This window comes from Anser anser, assembly GCF_964211835.1.
Source record: "Anser anser genome assembly, chromosome: 3".
Classification (NCBI taxonomy): Eukaryota; Metazoa; Chordata; class Aves; order Anseriformes; family Anatidae; genus Anser; species Anser anser.
Window position 1 is genome coordinate 99,606,722 of NC_139722.1, and position 16,593 is coordinate 99,623,314.

Genomic DNA, 16,593 nt, shown 5'->3' on the forward strand with positions numbered 1-16,593 from the left:
AATGTCTAAAGCTTTTATTTATTTATTTATTTATTTTTATTCAAGAGGTAGGGAAGACCATCACAAATATAACCTGCCAAAAAAAAAAGAAACACCTACATTTTTCTCCTCTATTTAATATCAAATTATTTGAAATTTCCAAGGGGAAAAATTAGCAATATAAACTGTGAGGGGTAAAATGAGAAAATGGAAAAAGGAGAAAAAAACAGGTAGGTATTTGATGAGAAGACAAATGCCTTGGTAACAGTATGCCTGGAAAACACACTGCACTGTGAAGCTTCCTTACTGGTGTCCCAGACAGTCACAAACAAGGGCAGTAGATGCAGGTTCATTTAGTCAGCTACATTATAATTTGAAATTGGCTTAGAACTAAGAGTCTTAGCACTGTGGGAAACCCTCAAAGCAGCTTTTGTAGTTGAAGTAAAGAAGGCTTCAATAATTAGAAGATCATTTGATGTTTGTAAGCAAGGCTTTGTGACATAGGGTGTGAAAATTCATTAAATTTTTCAATGATTAAATAGTCCTTTTTGTGTCTCAGAAATGGCATTTCTTTCCCATCATATCACCATCATGAATACACGGCATAAAAAAAATCTTTTCTGGATGAACATCACACACATTTTGGCCAAATTGTTCCTTTCTAAGAGATTTTGAGGGACTCACAATGAGCTTTTTTCTCCTGGTTTTACTCATCTGTGTGCAAACATGGTGTTACTGCATACAAGTGAGCAACACTGCGTAAACGTCACCGTGTATCTACTAATCCCATTTGCCCTCCCCTTCATGTATGTGTATGATCCTGTATTTGGCTTGTCTGTGGCACTGGGGGAATGAGGTTTTCCATTTGGTCCAAAGAGAAGAGTAAATGTATTTGTTTAATTTTCATGCGAAAGTAAAATATTCATCAAAACATTTCCTTTTGGATCTGTTTGTACAATCCATTCCCCCGAGAAATTAGACAAAATTACAAAAGAGAAGAGAACAATGTTACGTTTGGCTTGTCCTGGAAATATGCAGGCTGATTTTTCTCAAAATGAAGAGGTAATTGAAGCTGACACATTTCACTTCCAATGAAATGGTGTTTCCTGATTCTGCGCTGGAAGTCCCTAAGCAGTACTAATTGGGAGGCTGAGTTTGTAAGCATACAAGGGCAAGATGCAGGCTTTGCTGGGTAAACTCATTGACCTGTGTTTTGCTAGGAATCAGACTTGATCAGTGATATTTCCTGGTTTTGAAGTCTATTAAAAAGATGTCTTTTCCTTGATCCAGTGGTAATTTCTTTACTAAGAATTGAGGTCTGGCTAATTACTTTCAGCTTTAGTGCAGAAATAAATGCTTTATGGTCACTTTCTACTGTCCATCCACGTTGGCAATCACCTGTCTCTGGGAGGCATACTTCTTGAAATGAGGTATAAGCCAGTCTGGCTCCCTAGCAGAGAGCTGAAGACGTCAAAAATATGATAGCTGTGACAGTCGTGTGCACGTCTGGGAAGAGAAGGGTCAGGGGGTCATCGCACACTGCCATGCTGAGCACTCGTTTGCTCTGATCTTCAGGATCTGGCCACGTGCTACCGCTGCTAAGCAGGCAGAGTAACTTTTGCATCCTGTGCTGTTCAGATGAAGCTTTCCATTGAAAACTGCAGTGGAAAAGATGACCCTTTTTAAGATCTTACTTAAAACAAGCTTGTGTTTGCAACATGGTGAAGAAAATGGTTTCAAGTGCTGTGCCTTTGCAGTGACTTGCCATGTGGGAAGCACAATGTGGAGGCTGGGGCTGGGGCTGTGCAAGGAAGATGGTTCACCACCGAGCTGATGCACAGGCCTTAAAAAGGAGGAGATCTGTGCTTCTTCAGCTATTCTCACAATAATTCCTGTGTGGAGGAGAAAAGCGTTAGGCCTGTTTCTGGAAGGTGACTGTTGTGGTTTAGACTGGCAGGCAGCTAAGCACCATGCAGCCATTCACTCACTCCCCCACAGAGGGATGGGGGAAAGAAATGGGGAGAAAAAAAGTAAAACTTGTGGGCTTAGATGAGGAAAGTTTAATAAGAAAAAAAGTGGAATATCTCTTTGGTCAGTTTGGGTCAGCTGTCCTGGTTCTGTCCCTGGTTCTGTCTTCTTGTGCACCCCCAGCCTCCTTGCTGGCAGGGCAGCAGGAAAAGCTGAAAAGTCCTTGGCTCAGTGTAAGCACTGCTCTGCAGCAACTGAAACATCAGTGTGTAATCAACATTATTCTCATCCTAAATCCAAACCACACCACCATATCAGCTACAGTGAAGAAAATTGACTTTATCCAAGATGATGACTAAGCTGCAGCTCTGTGAAGATGCAGCTCTGTGAAGACGCAGAGCACTTAACTCTCACTGAAAGCAGGTAGGCTGGGAAGACACCCGTAATCTCTTCAGGAGGTCAGCAATAAGTGACGTGCCGACAGGTAGTCTGAGATAAAAGAGGACCCTGCAGCCTTGTCTCGATTTGCTTCTTGTCTCCTCACTTGCCATTATGGAAATTGCCTTCCCAAAGACATCTTGGCGCTTGTTAAGGCTGCTCCAGCAATTAACTGCTTGAACTTCTGGATCAGACTGAGTACGTGCTCTGGTGACTGGTCCTTTGGGCTGTTCAGAAAAGAGCAGGAGCTCTCTAGGGCTCTCCCTTGGTTGACTGCAACCCCAATACTGTGTCAGGGTTGCTCAGCCAGAGATACTCTGTGAGCAGAAACATGAGGTAGGCAATTCCAACAACCCATGTTTCCATTTTATTGGGAAATTTGGCTTTCACACTTCTCCTGGCATCTAGTACCTTTTTTTTTTTTTGCTTTTCTTTTCATGATTTAACTTGAGGCTAGATTCTCAGCACAATCCAGCTGAAGGGAAACAGCTGCTGGCTGAGGTTCTTTGGAAAGCACTCCCTTGAGCTCCAATCTGACCGTTCTTGGCGTAAGCTTCTGCAGACAACAGGTGACTCATTTTGCTTTGGAAAGCACAGTCCTATCCTCTGCTGTCTCCTCGAATGCTATAGGCAGTTCAGAGAGCAATTCCAGCTTCGCCTTTCCTTCTGCTAATTGAGGAGAAGCTCTGTGCTTACCCTCTGCAACAAAGCCAAGCCAAGCCGGAATACACATTTGATCTAGATTATCCCTTTACTCTTTGGTTTAAAGTAGCACACAAACAGCAAGTGGACAAGGCTTGCCTCCCTGCCGAGAGATTTAGAATGCAAGCCGCAGCCACTTTAAAGGAATACTGATGGCTACTGTAAATGAATTGGTAAAAAGGGTCCAATGCCTCCACTGAGTAAGGCTCCCCTTGAATGACGAGTGAAATGACGGGTGAAATGCTCAACAGACTTACAGCCCAGACCTACCTGAAACACTAAGGAATTAGAGAAGGAAGAACCTGGTATTTTTGTATTTTATTTTATTTTATTTTACTTTTGTATCCCAGATTGCCTTGCCTCCCAGCTAGCAATGTTCCACACTGGAGGCAAACAGGACAAGGTTTTTTTTATCCTGATTTATAACAGCATTTTCCAAAGTGCCTTACTGAAATCATAAACAAAATGTTCACACAGTAACGGAGGGGATGCCAATATATTAAAATCAATGGACCAAATTGCGCACTATCCTGTGAGTACTTTTGGCCAGGGGATAGAAGTGACCTGTATTTGGCTGAACATGGATTGATTCTCTCCTCTCCTGCTATTTATGCCAGCACCGATGTGCAGTGCCTTTGACGTCAGTCCTCAGGACGGGCATGAGCACAAGGACAACAGGCAAGTAAAGTTTGTCTGATCACTGCCTTGGGCAAGGGGAGCTGTGCTTGTGAGGAGCACGGAGGGGCTCCACACCCTGCAGAGGACTGTCGCAAGAAATGCTGGGTCTCTGTGTGGATCCCTTGGCTCCCATGACAGCGCTGTCCTGAAGGCAGGGAATAGAAAGCAGGGAAACTTGGCACAGGACCGCATTGAATAAAAGCCACCATTGCGGATGAGCTGAGCTTGCCCCCCAAAAGTTCCTCTTTTCAGTTGTATCTTTCAGTTGGAACAGGCAGAAAGACTATTTACGTTGGCTTTCTGCCTTGGCTGTGTGAATTATCAGGGATGGGGAGAATGTTAGTAAACTAGTAGGCATCCATGAACTGGAGGAAAATAATTTGGGTTCTCAAGGTCCTTTTAATCTCTTCTGAAAATATTTCCTCTAGGAACGCTTTCCAGTTTAGAAGAGGCACCTAAAAAAAAAAACACTGCAAAGGGGACATGTCTTGCTGCCACTGCAAAACTGTTCTTAGATCTGGCTGATGTACAGGTGTCCCTAATCCCCACCTGTATGGGTAGCAAGTCTTGTTGGGACCTGTTGCTACAGTCACTGAGCACGACCTTGCACTGGCCATTCCTGCTCACTAATGGCACGCAGCATGCTTGCACCCTCTGGAGCACCTGAAGGCACAGGTTTGAAGCTGAAGTTTAAATCATGCTGCCACATGTAAGGGCAATGTGTATCAATCTGCTGTTGCTGAGAAAATCCAAAGGGCAGCCTTGTTTGGGTCCCCTGGCATGGAGATGCTGTGCAAGGTCCTAACCCATGGAGCAGGCTCTGGTTGCTTGCGTGGCAGGCTTTTCAGGCAGCTCGTACTTAGGCTAAATGTGTTTGTGTGGACAGCTGTGTTTTTCCGTAACCACCAGGCACCACTTCCCTCCAAACCCAGAAATAGAAGCAACAACTCCTCACTCCCATCTTCTGTCTAGAGACTGGGCACAGAAATGGGAATGGCTGTGATGGTGGGATCGTCTGCCTGCCCCTGCCAGCAGTCACCCGTATGGTGCCATGGGTGGTCAGGAGGGGTGAGGGCACCTGGTTCTCCTCGGTGGGGAGATGGTGTGAGGGGTCTGGGATGTGGCACAGGGCTCGAGTACCAGCTGGTGGTTTGGCAAGGCTGCAGCCCCGAGGGAATGGAGAGGCCTTCGGGTATGGTGGTGTTACGTGCACCAGGTGTTGTTACATAGGGACTGTCTGTACGGGAAGAAACTTCTTTCTGCATGTTGCTTGAAGGGTGTATTACTGGTCCAAGAGGGGCTAGAGAGGTTTTGGCTTCTAGTGTTGGCTTCATGCTTTGTTTCTTAAGTACAAAATCAGGTTTGGGTTCAAGGTGCTGGCGGAGTTGTGATGCAGCTCTGTCCTGGGCGGACAGCAGGTTGTGAGGTTGCGGTGGTCTGGGGTGATGTGCATCTTCATGCCTGTACCGCGTCTCAGCTGCAGCGAGGCTGTGCTACACTTGGTGTTTGCTGGTCCCTCTCTGCTGGAACTCCTCAACCCAGAACAACACCAAGACCTAGCCTAATGACCACAAAAGCAGGCACAAGGCTTATGCTCTACCAGCTAGGTCACCTCCGTCAGTGCTAGGAGGAAAGCAAATAAGCCAGTTAACCACCTGTCACTGTGAAAATGAGGCCTGCGTCTGAGAATGAGGTTCCCTCTCCCATTTTTGTTGTGGTCTTGCTCTCTAATGCATGCACAAGCACACTGGTTTAAGTGCACACAAACAGTTTATTTCTCCATGGGGTTTCTGTGCAGCAGTGCACGAGTCCCAGAATGACTCAATATTTCTCAAGACATGGCTCTTACGGTGGCCACCCAGCCGTGCGATCAGTGTAAACCTCGTCCTGCACAAGCTGGTGAAAGGGTGGTATTTCTCCTGTTTCACCAGGGCTTACGCTGAGCTGTGCTGAGAGTTTTCAGGGTCCATCAGAGCCCCTGCAGCCCTTTAAAGGATGAGTAGTCCTTTAGTGCTGGGCTGCAGTTTTGGGATGTGAGTGTCCCACCTCAGCAGGAACAGGAGCTGAGGTCCCCCCCAGCCACCAAGTCCTTGCTGGGTATAAAACCTCTCACTCAATGCAAGTCTTAGCGCAGGTGAAACATTCTCTTCATTTCTATTTGTCCAACCCTGTGTGTTTCCAAAGACTAATATTGGGAGCTCAAAGCATCTCTTGGGGAAGACAAATGCAACTGAAGGTTGTGAAACGCTGCTCGAAGAGTTCACTGGTTTGGGAGCTCAGCTGCATGGCTCCTCAGCTGTCTGTCTGTGTGGCACTCTCCCACAGCAAAGATACAGCACTGAGCCTACTGATTCACTAGGCAAGTCCTCAGTAGTTCTGGTTCCTTTTAGAGTTCCTTTCCCTGACACTTTTCAGCTTGAGGTAATTAAAAAACGCCGGGCTCTGCTTTGTCACAGTCCTTTGGAAACCTGTAGGGACCATAGAGGCTTCATCAGTGTCTTTCTAGCAGGGGTCTTGCTAACGACTGGCCTCCAAGGGGTGGTGACAATGCAAATAAATAACAACACTTGAATGGAAAATTCCACAGATGAACCTGCAATGGTTTCCAAAATTCCTTTCGAAGCGAGGAAACAACAGTACCTCAGCAGAGAGCCTGTGGTGAGGGTATCCATCGCGCGTAAAGGAATAGAGAGCAAAGGGAACATCTGTGAGTGCTTAATTCAAGCGCTGAGGGTCCAGAAAAATTGGTGAGCAAGATTTTATTTCATGTGATCTGGAAATATACCAAAGAGAAATGTAACTACATGGCAAGCAAAAGATGTGCTGTATGTGACTACCTACCCTTTGCAGCACCTGAATTTTCTGGGTAACTCAACTCATCATGAAACGTCAGCATCAGGAATGAGATATGCTCGCATGTGAATTCTGGCTTATGCTGTTGTTGCCAAATGCTGTGCGGATGCTGCAGATGAGGAGCAAAGCCTACTTTCCATGCAGAGAAATATTTAATAGCATTTGTTTTTCAAAACACGATTAGCAATCCACAAGAGCTTTTTCTTTTTTTTTTTTTTTTTTTAATTTTGTGTCCATCTGGGGATTGCCACCTACATCCTTGCTCTTTCATGATGAGGAAATAATAGATTTCATATGGTGAGGGAATGGGATTACCTCATAGGCCTCTGACACATGTGGCAGATTGTACCTTTTCCCTCTGTGACTGAGTCATTTGAGAGTAAATTTGGCTGCATTTCTGATGAAATGAGCAGGGAATGTTTTTGAAGAACTCTGAAAATGGGCTCAAAAAAAAAAAAAAAAAAAGAGTAGTTCAGCTGTTTGCATCACTGCCTGTTCCCGTTACACAAATGCTCTAGCAGATTCAGCTGGCTGCTCCCAGCCACTCTCACTGACCGATCCTTTATATCACGCCAGAGCCAGTGCTGCGTTGTGCAGGGGAAAGCAATCATTAAAATAATTGCCACTGTGTTATGTTTTCTTCTCTCCTGTCCATTAAGCACTGAACTGTACACAAGTGGGACAGGTAATTGCAGCGAGATCCTCATGGCTGTGTTTTCAAGTCCTTGGTTCCTGCTGAAGCCTGTGGTTGTGGTTAAAGTGCTCCAAACACCTCCAACCCATCACATCTTCACTGCTGTGTTTGTTGAGGGTTTGGAACCAGCTCTACAGGCTTGCACGAGAGCTCTAGAAGATATAAATTTAGGTGCCTGGATCTCAGTTTTTCTTTATTTTCTAGATGAGCTTTGGATGTGGAATACTCCGAAAAGCCTTTGCCAAAAAGATGTCCAGTGTGTAGATTCACAGCCCATCTCCCTGGTCTCCACTGGCACATCTGACATAATATCTACCAAATGAAAGGAAGGAAAAAGACTTGCATATAAAGTTCTTGCACGCTGTAAGGCAAGGACTTTAGATTGGCAGAGACTGATACTTCTGAACATGGGACAGACTGGGTGCTGCGATCTGTTTTGCTTTTGCTGGTCAATCTTGAGCAGGTCACTTTCATGTAACCGGGCCTCCCTTTTGATTTCCTCCTCCTGTAAAAGAGAGGGATGCTGAGTGCAGAGTGCGCTGAGGCACTCAGATGTCATGGGAGTCAAAGCCTCAAGAATGTTTCTCGGGGAGGATAAAGATAGCAGATTTGGCAATACTCAAATATGTGCACTTTCTAAATTTGGGTGTTTTGTTTAGATAAAAAATGTAAAAATTCAAGGAATAAAACCCTCCTAGTGTTTCAAAACAAAATTATTGGATTCTTTGGTTGGAAATGTCTTCTTTTCCTACGCCCTTCACTGTGACTGAGATATTAAACATTTTAAAATACCTGCAATGAAGCTTCTAATTTCCATAAATGTCAAACACTTTGGTCTGAAATTCATTTAAGCTTCATTTAAACTTCTTTAGCAACTCCTAAAGTGCAGTTAGATTTTTTCTTGTTAGTGCCAAAGTGCCATTTTCTTATGTCTTTCATAAACTATGAAATCTGTTGTTGCTACAGCTTTATAACCACATTAGAAATATGCACATGCTGTACAAAACATTATTAAATGTACTGGAGAAACTGGCCACTTTGACTTACCTGGTCAACCCTATATAAAGCACACATAAACTCAGACACTTTACCCTTTGGACACCTTGTAAGATTGATCTGTGCAATCTACGGTTTAAGAAGCGAGGTAAATCCAAGACTGTGTCTGCAATTGCCTCTCACTTAAAATATGATGCTTTCTTGTGAGTGATAAATGGCCAGGAGCCTCTCGCCACCTCTGTTTGCAGAGCTGGGTTTGTCTTTCACGTCTCTCCCCAGGACTGCACTCCGGACACGGTTATTTTTGATAAGCCCTGAAGTTCCCATTCTGCTTTCTGTTCTGCAGAGTGATGCTATCATGATTTATGGACAAAAATAAAAAATAAAAAAAATCAGCTCCTAGAGTTTGCTTTGCTTGGCATGCAGACAAAAGACTCCAAACACATTTTTTAACAGAGAAAGGTTAGGTGGGAGGCTCTGTGCTGTGCTCCTTGAGTGGAAAACTTTGCAGCTAAATTGAGAATAATATTTTTCCATCAAAACTGACCTTTATGCTGATAAATCCTTTGTCATCTTGGGCTCTTTTAGACTGTATGTAACTTTTAGACTGTATGTAACTTCTGTGGGCTCACAGTTGTCCTTTACCACTTGGAAATGAGAGAAAAGTACTAAAGACCTTGTCAGCTAGAGACACCTTTTTTTATCTTTGAAATTAAATGGATTTGTGCTTTGGCCCGACTTCCAGCATCACCTGTGCCACTGCTGCGTCTTCACGTTGCCTCTTCATCTGCACGGTCCCATTTGGGCATGCTGCGTCCACCTGCTTGCTGTTTTCTGATGGCACTCGGGGCAAATTTCTCCTCATTGCCATCTCTGCCATGGTTTGCTTGGCCTGTCCCTCACTTTTGGCAGAATTGGGTCATTTAGCTGCTGGTTCGGGGGGAGAGGTTTGTGGGAATAAGTAAATTTGTGATGTTCTGAAAGGGAAGATGCTTTGTGTGGTTTTGAGGAATTGACATTTTGAAAATAATGTAGTTAATAAATAATGGAAACAGATGTAAAATAGTGGAAGGAATTCTAGAGAAAACTAATCCTAAGATTTGCTGAGGCAGATCTTTTTTAGTAGATTGTACCTTTCCCCCAAGAGTCTGAGCTCTTGGTAATCTCACACTTCTGCGTATACAGTGACAAAGATGCGTGGTCCAAACTGTTCTGCAACACAACCCCCACACAGACCATGGCGTGTATCCCTCCTGCTGTAAGGCTGTGACAAGGTAGGCCGTGAGTAGATTTATTTATTTATTTATTTATTTATTTATTTATTTATTTATTTATTCTTTTAAAAATTCATAGCAATGATTTTAATGGTGATTACCATTTTATTACCATCAGAAATGGGAATTAACTGAATTCATTGAAATCAAAACTTTCAATGGAATGGTTCAGAAAGCAGTTCTGGGAAAACTAAGCATGTGTCTCCCAATAACGAATAATGGTTTTAAACTAAAAGAGGGTAGATTTAGATTAGACATTAGGAAGAAATTCTTTACTTACAGGGTGGTGAGGCACTGGCACAGGTTGCCCAGAGAAGCTGTGGATGCCCTGTCCGTGGAGGTGTTTAAAACCAGGTTGAATGGGGCTTTGGGCAACCTGGTCTAGTGGGAGGTGTCCCTGCCCATGGCAGTGGGGTTGGAATTAGATGATCTAGATTAGATTAGATTAGGTCTCTTCCAACACAAACTGTTCTATGATTCTGTTCTATGATTCTAACTACCAGCCAAAGGCACCCAGCCCCAGAGACCTGGGCTCCGAAGCAGCAAGTCACAGAGATGACTCTGAGACTGGGATTTACCCTTTGGCCAGAAGTTTCATAATGCTGGACTTTTTCTTTTAGTGGCTATTTATAATGGAAGTGAAAACAAATTTCAAGAACGCATAAAGCTTCTAGAAGATGGAATTATCATAAAAGTCTGTAAAGTGTTGGATGGAGATTGTGATATCTGTGATATTGTGAGGAGATTTCAGAGTGGACCATCCACTGAAAAGTGCCCGGGGGATTGCCTTTGAGCAGTCCAGAGAAAGCCAGCTAGCAATTAAATGTGGGTGAGGAGGGTCCCATTCTCTGGCTTTGATTTAGCAGTAAAACAATACCCTCCTTCACCAATAGTGCTCAACCCTGGCTTGTGTGTTTGACCACAGCCTTAAGCAAAATCATTCATAGCTGAGTCAAGAATAGTGTGCTGCTGGTTCTTAGCAGAGACACGGTAGGGAAGGAAATCCTCACCTGACCCCCCCAACACTGTGTTGGTTTGGTTCATGGAGCAGTTTTGGTGCGTGCAAACAAGAATCCACTGGGAGGAAACCCTGAGGAAGCTCTGCTCTGTACTTCCTAGTATCAATTTCCCTGGTCTCTGTCATCCAACCCTTTGAAAGAAATTCACAAATGTTAACTGAAATTGTTTGCAATTCATGGCAAATCAGCATGGTGGCAATCCTGTGGGCTGAGCTGTAGAAGTAGAAAGTGTTTCTGATTTCATCCAACAGAAACGTCTGGGGAATCCCAAGGAGCAGAAGGCATTCCTGCCTAAACCAAGATTGAAGATTGGGATTCAAGTGGCCAGTTTCCTTTAGGTTCATTTGTGTGTATGGACATCCATAATAGTGTTTGTGCTTGGGTTTGCATAACAACTTTATAGCCTCCATAAAGCATCATTGAAATAATTGTGGATCATCACTGGGTGAAAACTCATAATCAATTTGTCCATTTTTAGAAGCTTCTGAACAACCTTTTCATCTTTATTTTTCTAGCACATCTCCCTGTTATGAAACCTTCTTGAGATCCTCTGTCTTCTAGGCCAGAAACAGAAAGAAATATAAGAACAATTCCCATTTGAATCATATCTCAACAAACAGCTTGTTTCTATAAGGTTAATCTCACCTGAGTTGTTCCAGCAGATAGAAGGTGTTTGTTATTGTTGTTGTTTCTATTATTTATTTTATTTTATTTTATTTTATTTTATTTTATTTTATTTTATTTTATTTTATTTTATTTTATTTTATTTTATTTTATTTTATTTTATTTTATTTATTTCATTTCATTTCATTTATTTATTTTTTCATAAAGGGATATTAATCAACCTGTCTCAGCTTTTTAGATTAGAAACTGACTTCTTCCAGCCTTCTCTAATGTATGGTTCACAGATTGATGGCTAGATTCTTCTACCTTATATATCCGACCAACTCTTGTATACATCAGTGTAAATAGGGAGTGATTCACATTAAGCCAATGTAGTTTCAGTGGCATGATAGTGGTTTAAAAGAAGAGTAGGCTGACATGCATAGCTATTTGTGGATTCATCTAAAGTTTAGAAGCAACATTGGTTTCTTAAGACTAGCAACATGCTTCTCTTTAGTAAAAACATCTTCGGCCTTTTAGAGTTAATTTGCTCCTCCCTTTTCAGTAAGTTTATTCTAGCTATTGATCAAAATATTTGCACTGTCCTTGTAAATGTTCCAACAGTGCCATTTTTTTCCCCAGTGCATTTATTCCTCACTGGCTTCTTTGGAATGGTCTCAGGACTGAACTTGTTTCATTGTTTATTCCCAGTTATTTCTGGGATCACACATACAATCCCTGCAGAGCCTTTCTTAACTTTTCTCATAGGTAAAATTATTTTCCTGCTCACAGTTACACAATGTGTTACTTGCTTCACTTTTATTGAACTGGTTTGGCTGGCTTTCATGTATTTTGTACAATTGCTACCCTGCTATGAGAGCTAGTACACTTTAACAAAACAAATGGCTTACAAAGCATTCTGTAAAATGTACCGGTGTTCAGTATAACGCTGTTAAACTTCCCTGACAATTGTTGAGCTTCACTGTTTTCTCTGCCCTTCCCTTCCCTCCCCTTTGGATCGCAGAAAGCAGAGCCAGGTGCTGTAGAAATTCTAGGCCCAATTTGCAGAGGTTTTGCGTTGTGACATAACTTGGGGTTAGCTGCTGCATGGCTCCCCAGACAAAGGGATGTCTGTGCACAAAGCACAAGGTGTGTCTCTTAAGAGACCAACAAAAGTCCTCGCCAACCACTATGAATTTATGATATTTGTTTTGTTGGAAAACCAAACACACAATTAACCAGTGCAGAAAATAAATAAAGAGAACAGAAAATCTATGGTGTAAAGTAAAAGTAAAACAGAACCCTGAAGGAAGAAATGAGATGAGGGAATGTCCAGATATTTTGCAACAAATTCTAATGGTGGGTTAAAGCAGAAAAGAAAGCTACCAAAGCTGGGCCTTTGAGCACGTTAAGGGAAATAAGTTATTTATTGAAGTTAATGTTGATGTTAATGGGACTTTACAGGAAGAAGATTACAGCAGCATCTGCCAAAAGCTGAAATGACGGACATGAGTAACAAAACAATAGCCAGAGAGCAGCTGTAGGATGAAATGGGTGCAATGCAATGAGAGGGTTATAATGCTTATTTTTTTATAGTTGTTCTCCGAAAGTGATATCTCTCCTTCAAAGACCTGTATCTTTGAAGACAAGTCACTTTTGCTAATAAATCCTTGAAATGTTGCTGTACAATTGACATAAGAGGTGAATCCCTGTTGTCGTGTCCATGTGTGTGCTCTGTAGGCTGGCTCCAGGGAGGTGACATCCCACTCTGCAGCAGAGGGCAGTGACCCAAACTGCAGGCTGGCTTGCGGGTGGCAGTGTGTAACGCTGTGTGGGTCAGTGCCCATGGGCACTAGTTGTCCTCCAGAGACAGTAAAATCTTTCATGAGAACTACATCCAGGAAGAGCAGAGCGAATGCGCAACAGTTACGGGTAATGGTAGGAGAGAAATAGCGCAGCTCTTCCTCTTTCACTTGTGGGCAGAGGGTGGAGTTGTTCGTGATACATTCTTGATGTTATTTTGAACCCTGAGAAAGCTGGGTTTCTTTTCTCTTCCTCTTTTATTTATTTGCTTATTTTTGGTTGCCACATAGGAACCCTGGGGAGGGCAGGCTTCTTGCAGCCCAACCCTAGGAGCTGCTGAGAGAAAATTATGTAAATCCTGAGGACATTGTATGTGGGGCAGAAGCTGTTCAACAATGATCTTCCTCTGGTACGGCAAGGATTCATTACATGTAACTGCTTGGGGTCCGAGAAGGGCAAAACAACAGGTGGGAGCGCTTCAAAAAGCAGCTGGAATGTGGCAGCCGATGTCACCCGAGCCTCATTTGCTCCAATAATGAGGCGCACGGTGACACAAAACCAACATGGCATTTACAGTTATGGCATGATAAATGTTGTCCTGTGTTTTACAGCATATCACATAGTTTTTATTCTTGTACACAGAGATTAAAACAATTCGATACGAGACCTCTTTTTTGCTCATCCCAGTAATGGGCAGGAAGTGTTCAGAGTTCGGACAAGTGCTTGAGTGAACTGTCTGCTTAATAAAGCCCTGAAACTGCTGCCATTCGCTCAGCTGCCCGGTGTGATGAAACGACTGGGTCTAACTATGGACACAACATGGCAGAACCAAGATCCGTGTACATTGTGGGAAGTGTGGCACTTTTTGTTTTCTTTAAGCTGAGAAGCAATCTCCCCTTGGGCAGCTGGCAGGCATAGGAAACTGCATGAGGTTTGTGTCCTACAATGGCTATGGGCAGGTGTATTGCTTGCAGGAGATGGCCTTGATAAAAAAAAAAAAAAAGAAAGAAAATTATCCAAAAGTATGATTGGTGTCCGGGAGGCAGGGAGCAATGCCTGGGTAGATGTCTTACAGCGTGTCCTCCACAGCTAATGTTTGGTCCTGAGGAAGGATGTGCCATCTGTGCTTGATGAGACCAACTGAGATTTTCTTGGAACTTTTTCCATGAAGTTTGTCTCTAGCACATTATTCTATGAACATACGCTTGGAAAAGTAGATGGTTTTAAACTTATCACAGACTTTGGAATGAAAAAGCATCATGGAGGAACAAGAAGTGACTTAAGGATGTTGATTATAACTGTTGTGACCTTAAATTAATTTAAGTCACTGCCTGGCTGAGTCTTAAACCAGGCATATATAAGGTACTGTGGTTATGGTGAAAATACATTCTGGTGAAAGTATGAGGAAGGCATATTGTTTCACAGGCTGCCTCAAAATATTTGCTTTTGCTGCCCCTGAACTTGTAACAGCAAATGTCTGCAGCAAAGAAGAATGGTTCAACAGGAATAATAATAATAAAAAGCACAATAAGTATTATCTGCAATGCTGTCCGGCTAACATAGTAGCAGTTACGTGTAAAAGTAAGGCTTTCAGTTTCCAGCAGTTAAGAGAGCACATTTAAAAAAAAAAAATCCTATGTCTGGAGCTAAAGATGATTTTTCAGACTAATCCACAAACTTGTCCAGTGCCAATGGGACAATTTGCCCCAATATTTATTGCATCTAAGCTTTCAGGGCAATATGGTTAGAACCACAAGTAGAATGGAAGAGAAATAAGTTGTTGGTGAATTCAGAGCTGGGGGAAAAAGTGAGTGAGCACAAAATATCTGTGGTCTGACATAGCAGAGGACACTCTTTGCTCGGGGATATTCAAGTTGAGCATATTGATTTCTGAAGCAACTAACACATGGCTCTTCCATTTACCCTTTCTCCCAATATATGTTCAGGCAACAACCGTCCAAAATCAGGATCGCTCTTGCTTTTACTGTGGCAAAGATTTCAGAGAGAGTAGAAATTGTCAGAACAATCTCAGACAGCACAGCTAAATTAATAAACATCCTGTAAAGAATGAATTTCTCTCTTCTGGAAGGAAAGCTGAAATTTAAGGAGAATATGTTGAATGAAATGTGAAGCTCAGCTTTGGCCGGGGCACACAACTGGTGCATGAAGCTTACATTCTTCCACAACTTTGAACAGACCTGAACAAGAGCATCAATTAGAGAAGCTGTATCCTTAGAACTTAAGGTTGCTTTCAGTATGGCACAGGCCTGGAACCCCAAGAGAAAAGGGCAATGAAAGATTTATCCTAAGGTACGTGTACATGGGGCCACATACTGTTGTGACTATGGAGTCACTGGTCTAAAATAATGTTGTAAAGATGTATTTCATGTAAGTTAGCAGTAATATGGTCTTCCAGTCCTTACCCAGGGTCCACCAAAGTAAATTGAATTCTTTGTCTTAATGATCTCTCTTAAATGTTTCAGGTAGTTATTTTAATTTTATATCTAGAGAAGAACAAAGTAACAAAAATTAAGAACTTTTAAGGTCTTATCTCTGTTAAAGAGCTTCTATGTGTAGAGGTTTGTAGGAGTGGAGAGTTTTTAATATTCAGCTAGATCCAGCCCTCCAACCAAACACAGATACATCTTTTCAGTTCTTAGCTTTTGAATTTTACTTAGTCATTATTTCAAGGGGGAAAGATAAATAGGAGCAAATTATCTGATTTTTGATGTCTTTTTTTCCTTTCAGCCAGCTATAGACTGTGAATAACCTAGTACATGAACCAAGAAAAGGAAGAGAGAGGGGTTAGGGAAGGAGGAGAAATAGCATAGTGAGTCATCCTGTCCACTATCTGCCTGAAGTTCTATATTCTGCTTCCTTCTTAAATATAGAAATGATTTCACTCAATTATTAACTCTTGCCAGCTACATATTCGGTATGAAGGGGGCTCTTGGATACTGATTCACAGTGATGGTTCTCTGAAGGAAAACTGGAGCAATCATGTATAAATTCTACAATAAATCTTGACTGAAGCAGAAGATATGTATTTAAAAAAGCTTTTATTCGGTGCCTGTCATTTCTGTGTCTGTTAAATTGTGAGCAACACTAATGACAATTGATAGGTGCATTTCCACAAAGATAGACTTGTGAGCCTCATATCTCACTCACCTCATGGCTTTTAGAGGATACCAGGACTTTTGTTTGAACTGTGGAAGATTCCTACCACCCACATAATCTCATGGTGATGTAATAGTCCACTTTTGGATGCTCACAGTCTATACCAACTGCTCCCGGTAGGTCTTCATACCCACACAAAGTACCCCTCGTATCAAATTGTATCTTACCTAGGCAAAGAGGTAATAACCCAGTCTTGAAATTGGATATAGTCAGACAATAGAGGTACAGCCCAAAGGGACCTAACATCAGATTTTCATTGCAATGTGGGACACAGTTCATCTCTGTAAATCAGTAAGTGGAAGCACATGCTCACTGGATCTACCTCCCACAGGTGCGACACTGACACCTCTCACATTACCTGTGTGTTGAGGTGTTGGAGATGCCACTGTGTCAGAAAGGTGGTGTGAGG